At 43.6% G+C, this 8,492-nt stretch overlaps 1 protein-coding gene across 5 annotated transcripts in view; it reads left to right on the top strand.

Annotated features, from left to right (window-relative positions):
- Positions 1 to 8,287: 8,287 nt before the first annotated feature.
- MGAT5 (alpha-1,6-mannosylglycoprotein 6-beta-N-acetylglucosaminyltransferase) overlaps positions 8,288 to 8,492 on the top strand; it is a 329,280-nt gene continuing 329,075 nt past the window's right edge. For 3 of the 5 annotated variants that reach the window (XM_058434333.1, XM_058434331.1, XM_032145644.2), the window contains exon 1: positions 8,288 to 8,410. The gene's annotated coding sequence lies outside the window, so the exon portion shown is untranslated. The remainder of the gene's footprint in view (positions 8,411 to 8,492) is intronic. The other 2 variants (XM_032145650.2, XM_032145648.2) reach the window with 2 other exon arrangements.

Genomic DNA, 8,492 nt, shown 5'->3' with positions numbered 1-8,492 from the left:
TCTTCATGAAAAAGGAAGTATGATTCAGAGGATAGAGCTTCAGGCTCAAAGTGTCGAGCCAAGAGCCACAGAGGATTAATCTCAGTTTTTGAAATGGAGTTTTCACAGTTGGATTTCAAAATTGCTTGGGACTGAAGACTCCTTTCTTCCTTCCATATTCGCCTTCTTGAATAGGAATGTCTATAACTGTTATCCTGTGCCTGTCTCACTAGTGTATTTTAGGAGTAGATAACTTATTTTCTAGTTTTATGGGTCCACTGACAGAGGAATTTTTCCCCAAGATGGATCGTACTCAGAGTCTTACCCATTTTTTATTTAGATAATTTAGATGAATAAATTTGGGGCATTTGAAATGGTAATATTCAAAGAGAATTTGAACTTTGAATTGATGTTATGATAGGTTGAGACTTTTGGGGATATTGAGAAGGGGCAAATGTAGCTTGACATGGAATGGATGTGAATCTTTTGGATTCAGAGGGCAGATGGTGGTAAGCTAAATAATGATCCCCCAAAGATGTTCCCGACATAATCCCTGGAACTTGTGAACATTACTTTATATGGCAAAAAAAGGACTTTGCACATGGTTGCCAAGGGTCTTAAAATGGGGAGATTATCCTGGATTATCTAGGCAGACCCTAAATATATCACAAGAATCCTTATAAGAGGGCAAGAAGGGCCGGGTGCAATGGCTCATGCCTGTAATCCCAGCACTTTGGGAGGCTGAGGCAGGTGGATCACGAAGTCAGGAGTTTGAGACCAGCCTGGCCAACATAGTGAAACCCCATCTCTACTAAAATTACAAAAAATTAGCCGGGTGTGGCAGAGCACAGCTGTAATCCCAGCTACTCAGGAGGCTGAGACAGGAAAATTTCTTGAACTTGGAAGGCGGAGAGATTGCAGTGAGCCGAGATTGCTCCATTGCATTCCAGCCTGGGCTGGACTCTGTGAGACTCTGACTTAAAAAAAAAAAAAAAATGCAGGAAGAGGGCCAAAATGTGATGACAAAAGCAGAGATTTGGCCAGGCACAGTGGCTCATGCCTGTAATCCCAGCACTTTGGGAGGTGGAAGCGGCAGATCACCTAAAGTCAGGAGTTCAAGACCAGCCTGGCCAACATGGTAAAACCCCATCTCTACAAAAATACAGAAATTAGCCGGGCATGATGGTGGGTGCCTGTAATCTCAGCTACTCAGAAGGCTAAGGCAGAATTGCTTGAACCTGGCAGGCAGAGGTTGCAGTGAGCTGAGATTGCACCACGGCACTCTAGCCTGGGCGACAGAGAAAAACTCCATCCCCCCCAAAAAAAGAGGCAGAGATTGGAGAGATGCTGCCTGGATCCAGTGAGTACCACAGCTCTAGAAATTAGAAGAAGCAAGGAATAGATTCTCCCTTATGGTGTCCAGAAGAGACTTAGGTCTGCTGACAATTTTTATTCCTTAAGACTTATTCTAGACTTCTGACCTCCAGAACTGTGAAATAATAAATTTGTCTTATTTTTAGTTGTTATGTTTGAAGTAATTTGCTACAGCAGCAATTGAAAAGTAATATAGGGTCATTAATACAATCTTCCGTAGAAACAAACCTTGCTCCCTGTTTTTACATATAAAAATTGTCTTAAGCATTATTATTATTTTTAAAATAGGCAGTTTGTGAACATTTGACATTCTCAAATGTGAGTTGACCTTGTACTGGACCAATCTGTCTTCCAAAAGAAAGCATCTTTACTTTAAAAATAAAAGTCAGTGAGTAATTGGATCGGAAGTGCAGAAACGTTTATTATAAGCAACAGTAACAACAGTTAGTTGAAAGGTTATGTGTGATGGAATAACAACTATTAATACGAGAGTATTGGAAGTCACCGAAAGGGATTTTGTAGTTACAGGTGCCCCCTCCTCCCTCCTCAGTTTTGCTGGAGAGAAGCTGGGGAGTCCACATCATAAACATAGAAACAGTGGGGAAGGAGAGAGGAGAAAGGAAGGAGCTGGAGACGTATGGAACTAGATGCTCTGGAGCAACTGTACCATGTGATCAGTGCAGCTTATAAAGAAAGGGAAAAGCGACTTAAAAAATGTATTCCTGTAAGTTATGCACATGTATTTGGATTCTCCTCCAAGTTTGCAAGAAATACAGGGTAAGAATACATACTGTTTGGAAATTTCTTCTGATTGTTGGAAGGAAGATACATAGTATATAACAGTGGTATTATCTGGGGTCCTTCCTCAAAGGTTACTTGATCATTTAGAAATGTGTTTAGGCTATAGGTGTTAGAAAAGTGGAACAATAATACCATAACAAGTAGGAATTTGTTCCCCTCATTTAACAACAAGCCTGGAGCTACAGAGTTGTAGAGGAATGGTTCTTCAAAGATCCAGGCTCCTTTCATCTTTCCGTACCGCATTATCCAAGTGGCCTTTCAGTTTAGGCTTATACCTTGTGTTTGAATGACAGCTGTTATAGTTCCAGACTTCATGACCTCATTCAAAGGCAGGAAGTCCAGGGGTGTCCAGGCTAAGCACTTAGCTCCTCCTGCATTTGTTTTTAAAGGAAACAAAATATCTTTCACAGAATCCCTCAGTGGACTTCCCTTTGGCCAGAACTGGGTCACATGCTGCCTCATCCCCTCACACTACTAGAGTAGAGCCTGAGGAAGCAAATATCTGGTTTTGCAGCCTCCAAAGTAGGATTTAGCAAAGGAAATTGGACTTGCAATGGCTTTAGGTTGACCGTCCAATGGTGTCTGCCACAAGTATATCCACTCTTTCTTTTATTGGAAGGGCTTGAGGCTAATGGGTTTGGAAACTGAGCAAGGGCCACACTTTTTGTTAAGAGGTCTGTCCTCCAGAGAAAAGCCACTACAGAGCTCTCCAAAAATGCTGGCATTCCCCTTCACCAGTGGATTCCTCAGCGCTGAGGTGAATATGTTTCTTCTGGGGCATTTTAGAGAACATAGCATTGAGGTAGATAAGTAGGTAACACTTGATACATCTATTAGAGCATGTTCTTAAATTCTTGGATTCTCCCTCCACATAGCAAGGTATCCCTGGCATCTCACTTTCGTAAATATAACTTAGCATAGACCTAAAAAGTTCAGACTCTGGAACCACGTATCTGATTTGAATCCCAGCTGTACCACTTACAAGCTGCATGGTTGTTTAACCTATATATGCCTCAGTTTTCCCTTTTATAAATGAGGATGATACTACCTGTCTCATAGGTTTATTATTATGATTAGATAATTTGATGTATGACAGCACTTTGAAAAGTGCTTGGCACCTAGTAGGGGTTACATGTATGCCAGCTAGCATTATTGTTTACACCAGTCCTCATGAGTCTAGATTTCAGCAGGCAACTAAGCAGATGATTCATACTACTCCCAACTGCCCAAGTGAACACACTGAGTCTAGAACTTTGCTAATGCCTCCGTATCAATACATTCAGCCTCATCTAAGGCTATATTCTTCCCTCCTTGGTCTAGCAGTCTCAGAATTTCCCTCCACATGTATTCCCTGGATTTTTGCTTTTATAAATTAGCAGAATCTCACACATTCTGTGATGGGTAAGTCTTTTCCTTCAGAGTTTGCCTTTCTAATTGGCCTTTTGAGGTGTGCTGGGCTTTGTAGTGAAAGAAAATGAGGAGTATTTGGCACAGGGCATAAAGTTTCAAGGCAACACCCTCAAGCCAGGTCATTAGAGGATCTCAATCAAAGCAGTAAAAACCTCATGACTGCCTTTATTTGGCAAAGGAAGCCAACATAAGGCCTGAGGGGTGTGGAGTACATCAAATTAAGTCATCTGAATTGTCCTATGTAACTCCATGTAATCCTCAGGGTCCTAATGAGTTCTAATCAATGCTTTTAGTTTCAAATAAGAGAGTGGTTAGGCTATGAATGGAAGTGACTTTGTAATTCAGCAATCCAAAAGATTAATAGTTGAGTTTTTTTTTCACTTATTTTGGCCTCCACCTGCTAAAAATCAAAAGGTTTTCTGCTTGTCTGTTTCAGAAGTCATAGAAAAGCCCTGGTTTATAGGTACCTCAAGCTGAGAATGTAAGAGTTTCAGCTCATAATTCTCTTTTTTAAAGCTGTTCAGGCTGGGTGCAGTGGCTCATGCCTGTAATCCCAGCACTTTGGGAGGCCAAGGTGGGTGGATCACGAGGTCAGGAGATGGAGACCATCCTGGCTAACATGGTAAAAACCCGTCTCTATTAAAAACACAAAAAATTAGCCAGGTGTGGTGGCATGCACCTGTAGTCCCAGCTACTCAGGAGGCTGAGGCAGGAGAATTGCTTAAACCTGGGAGGCAGAGGTTGCAGTGAGCCGAGAGCATGCCACTGCACTCCAATCTGGGTGACAGAGCAAGACTCTGTCTCAAAAAAAAAAAAAAGCTATTCAGCTCCATAAAAAACAATCACCTTACTCTCACAGTCTTATTGTGAGAGTCTTTTTCCTAAGTTTTTTTTTTTTTTTTTTTGAGGCAGAGTCTCGCTCTGGAATGCAGTGGCCCAATCTCGGCTCACTGCAAGCTCTGCCTCCCAGGTTCATGCCATTCTCCTGTCTCAACCGTCAACCTTAATCAGACTAGATAACCTATCCCTGATTTCATCTATTTCCCTTAGGGTCTATGCCTGTTAATTCAAATGTCTGTATCAGTCAGGCTACTTAACCACAAGCAACAGAAACTTACTGTGACTAATTAAGGAAGATCACTTGAGCCCAGGGGTTCAAGACCAGCCTGGGCAAAAGAGAGAGTCCCTCATCTCTGTAAAATAATTAAAAAGTTAGCTGGGTATAATGGCTTGGACCTGTAGTCCCAGCTACTCGGGAGGCTGAGGTGGGAGGATCACTTGAGCCTAGAAGGTCGAGGCTGCCAGTGAGCTGTGATCATGCCGCTGCACTCCAGCCTGGGCAAAAGAGTGAGAATCTGTCTCAAAAAAAGAGGAAAGAAGAAAGAAGAAGAAGGTGGAGGCCAGAGGAATGCATATAGAAAGAACTCCCAAAATCTGGCAAGGTGAAGACACTGTCACCTGGCTCACTATCTGCCAGGCATCACAGCTTACATCATCAACATTATGGCATCAGCCACTGGGCACTACCACTAGCAATGCTGCCCTAAAAATTTGGTCAGCACCTTTACCATCAGAGGTTTTACCTCGTACCAAGATTATATAGTGGATAATTCCTCAAGCCATTAGAGTTCAGGTCCTGGGCAGAAAAACAATTTTATTTGTTTATTTCACAGACACCAGTTCCAAGACTGAACCACATGGGTCCCAGCTTTATAAGTTTCACTACATAATTATTATTTTGTTGCTATAATTTTCATGCAATTTGAATAGGTCAAGAAACCTGGTCTGTGTAGGGTACCTTAAATATTCCCTTTAATATTTATTGTATTATTCACAGTACTTTCTGCATGGATCTTCCTTTCTTCCTGGTTGTCTGGGGTGAGAAGCATGGTGTAATAGAAAGGTTCTGGGCTTTAGAGTCAGGCAAACTTTGGATTCAAACCTGGCTCTGATCCTTATCAACAGTGCCTATCTGTAAGCATATTACTTACCTTTACTAAGTCTTGGCTTCTTTTTCTATGAAATAGGCATAGTAAAATCTGCTCCATGAATTGTTAAAATATAATTCACATACAGCTTAGTAAGAGATGCTGAGAAACAATATATAGTTGGCCCTCTGTAAGCATGGATTTGGAGGATCCTAAATCCTCAGATTCAATCAATCACAGATCAAAATCCGCAGATACGGAGGGCTGGCTATACTTGATTATATGTAAAAAGCTGTGTTTACTATGCTTATAACTGAGCAATTATTTAAAGTACTATACATGTGACAGACAAATGAAAAGAAATGAAGCAATACAGTTAGAGTAGACTTAGCAATACCAACAGACACTGTTGCATTGTTGTGAAATAGTCCTAAATATCTTTCTTTTTCTAACCTGACACCCATTGTTTGCAAGTGGTGGAAATGCTAAAAATGAATCTCTGTTCACCAGGAATGCACGACCTTGGCCATCAGCTGCCAGGGCTTTCACTATTGAAATCCTGCTATGTTATTTTCTTCCTAAGCTTGTAATGAACTGTCTCTTGACAGGATGTGATGAAATATACAGCTGCATCCTAATAAGCATCCTTATGTCCATGAACAGTATCCTTTAGCAATTAATAATAAAAATTGTAATCTTAACTGTGGGGAAAACAATTTAGATCGTATTACTTTTTCTTAAAGGCATTGCAAGTATATGATTTATATAAATAAATAGACTATGTAATACAAATATGGAAAATGCATATTTGTGTATACAAACGAATTTATTTAATTTCTCTATATACACATATACTTTTTATAAAAAATATCCTGAAACAAAAACCATCTGTAATATTCTCTATAGCAGTGGGTTCATAAAGTTGAAATGATTGATGCCTTTCAGAAATCTCTAGGCAACCAGGTGGTACCATTATTAACCACCCATGGGAGCTTGACTTCATATCCAATCTATTATGATTAGAATCTGCATGATCTGTATCCAGTACAGCAAGTCCCGGCCACCAGATGTCACCATTCTATTTCCCTCCTGGTGCTTGGGGAGAGCTAAAGATACTATTTTCTCTCAAGGGACTGAGGGAAATACGTGCCTCAGAACATTACTGGGATTTCACCAAAAGGTCTTTTCTTAGTCATCCTGGCCTTACAGATTTCCCTGTGATTTTTGAGTATCTTGACTCGACAGTTTCTAACAGCTGGGGAGCCAAGTGGCTGATAATTTGGGGCTCATCTGGTCAGGAAGTGTTAGAGCCATTTCCTCCAGCTAAACTTGAAGACAGGATTGATATAAGGTGCCCAAAGCCCCGAGCTTGCTCAGTGCAGGAGAGGCTATGGATATGCCCTATTAAGGTCCTGGGGTCAGGAGACCTCAACCAGCTATGAGCTCACTTACAAAATGAAGGAAAGGGACTGAATCATTTCTAGGGTCTAAAAATTCCATGATCCTCGTTTGTAAATGCCTCTGGTGGGGAGGGTGCATACTAGGGTGGGGGTGATCTAAGTCCAAGAAATAAGACCCCAGAGAGAACAACGAAGCAGGGGTGAAGTCCTGCAGGGCAGATCAGGGGAAACCGAACATGAATCCTTATGAGGTCTGGATGTAGTGACTGGTTATGGGGTCTGGAACTTGCTGGGGTTATGATCTTGTGGATTCTACCACTAGCTCAATAGCCTACTCTTCCTCCATTCCAGATACTACTTAACAAGAAACTATAATGCTTATCGATGTAAATGTATGGCATTCTCTCTCCCGGGGCTTGGTTGGATTTAATCTCTCATGTCAGTCAATGTTCTTTGTGGTGCCTTCAGGGCACGGGATGTGTTTTATTTGTGAATTTACAACAGTGCAGTTTTCAGCTAGCTCGTCCAGAGTGTTCCTAAAATCCGGGAGTGGGAGCAGGGCAGAGAAGGAAGAATGGATTTCATTTATAAGTGCCAGATATCCCTAAGTATTTCACATATATTTCATATCATCTTCACAATAACCTCATGAAGCAGCATTTATTATGCTCATAAAGATGAATTCAAATGGTTAAGTGGCTTGCCCAAGGTCACAAAAACCAAATGGCAGGATACATACTGCTCTGTGTAATGCATTTTACGAAAGAGGAAACTGAGCCTCAGGGCGTTTTGTTAAAGTTGCCTGCACCCCTAAGATGGTCGAGACCACAGTCTCCCCATCAGTGGGCTTCGCTGCTGGAAGGCCCCTTGTCCTTTGGGGCTTGGACTGCACCATTCCGGAGGATGCATTGTCATATCAATATTTGCACACTGCCCCTGACCTTGTTAGAATATTATTTATGGCCGCGATCAGAAGGTCCTGCTCGCTCCTTTCTCTCCCCTTGGGCTGCGGAGCAGAGTGGCTGGGAGAAGTCCTCCTAAACAGGGTTGAGAGTTTGCCGACGGCCCCTGAGAAGCTGGGGCGTTCCGAATTGGCTGAGCGCGCGGCCGGGGGCGGGGAGTTTGCCAAACGTCCCCGGCCGGAATTTCTGCCTCCTAGATCCGCGAGCCCAGAAGCGGGGAGAAGTTGGTGAGGTCAGCTAGGGGAGGGTTGCCAGAAATTGAGGACAGACTCCCGCCCTGGTCGACTGAGCTCCCACAGGAGCGTCTCTGCTGCGTCTCGGGGCTGAGTGGACGCGCCGCGCGCGGCTCCGCCAGGGCTGGTAGTTTGCAGACCGTCCCTGCCGCGGCCCGCTCGGCGGCGGCGGCCCTGCGGCTCCCGCGGCGGCGGCGGCCCCGGGCGCGATCCAGCCCAGGTAGCCGCACCGCAGGCTCGGGGCGTCGCGACCTCGCGCCTCGGGCCGCGTGGGCACGGCGGCCAGCGGGTGCTCCCGGCTGCTGCTGCTGCCCAACAAGGAGGTAAGAGCTGCCGGATCGGGGTGATCGCGTCGGAGGGAGCTCGTCATCCCCGCGGGGTGATGCACGCAGAGAGTACCGCGGG

Source organism: Hylobates moloch, unplaced genomic scaffold, assembly GCF_009828535.3.
Source record: "Hylobates moloch isolate HMO894 unplaced genomic scaffold, HMol_V3 SCAFFOLD_24, whole genome shotgun sequence".
NCBI classification, from domain to species: Eukaryota; Metazoa; Chordata; class Mammalia; order Primates; family Hylobatidae; genus Hylobates; species Hylobates moloch.
Note: the sequence above shows the minus strand (reverse complement) of the source record. Positions and strands in the feature narration are given on the sequence as shown.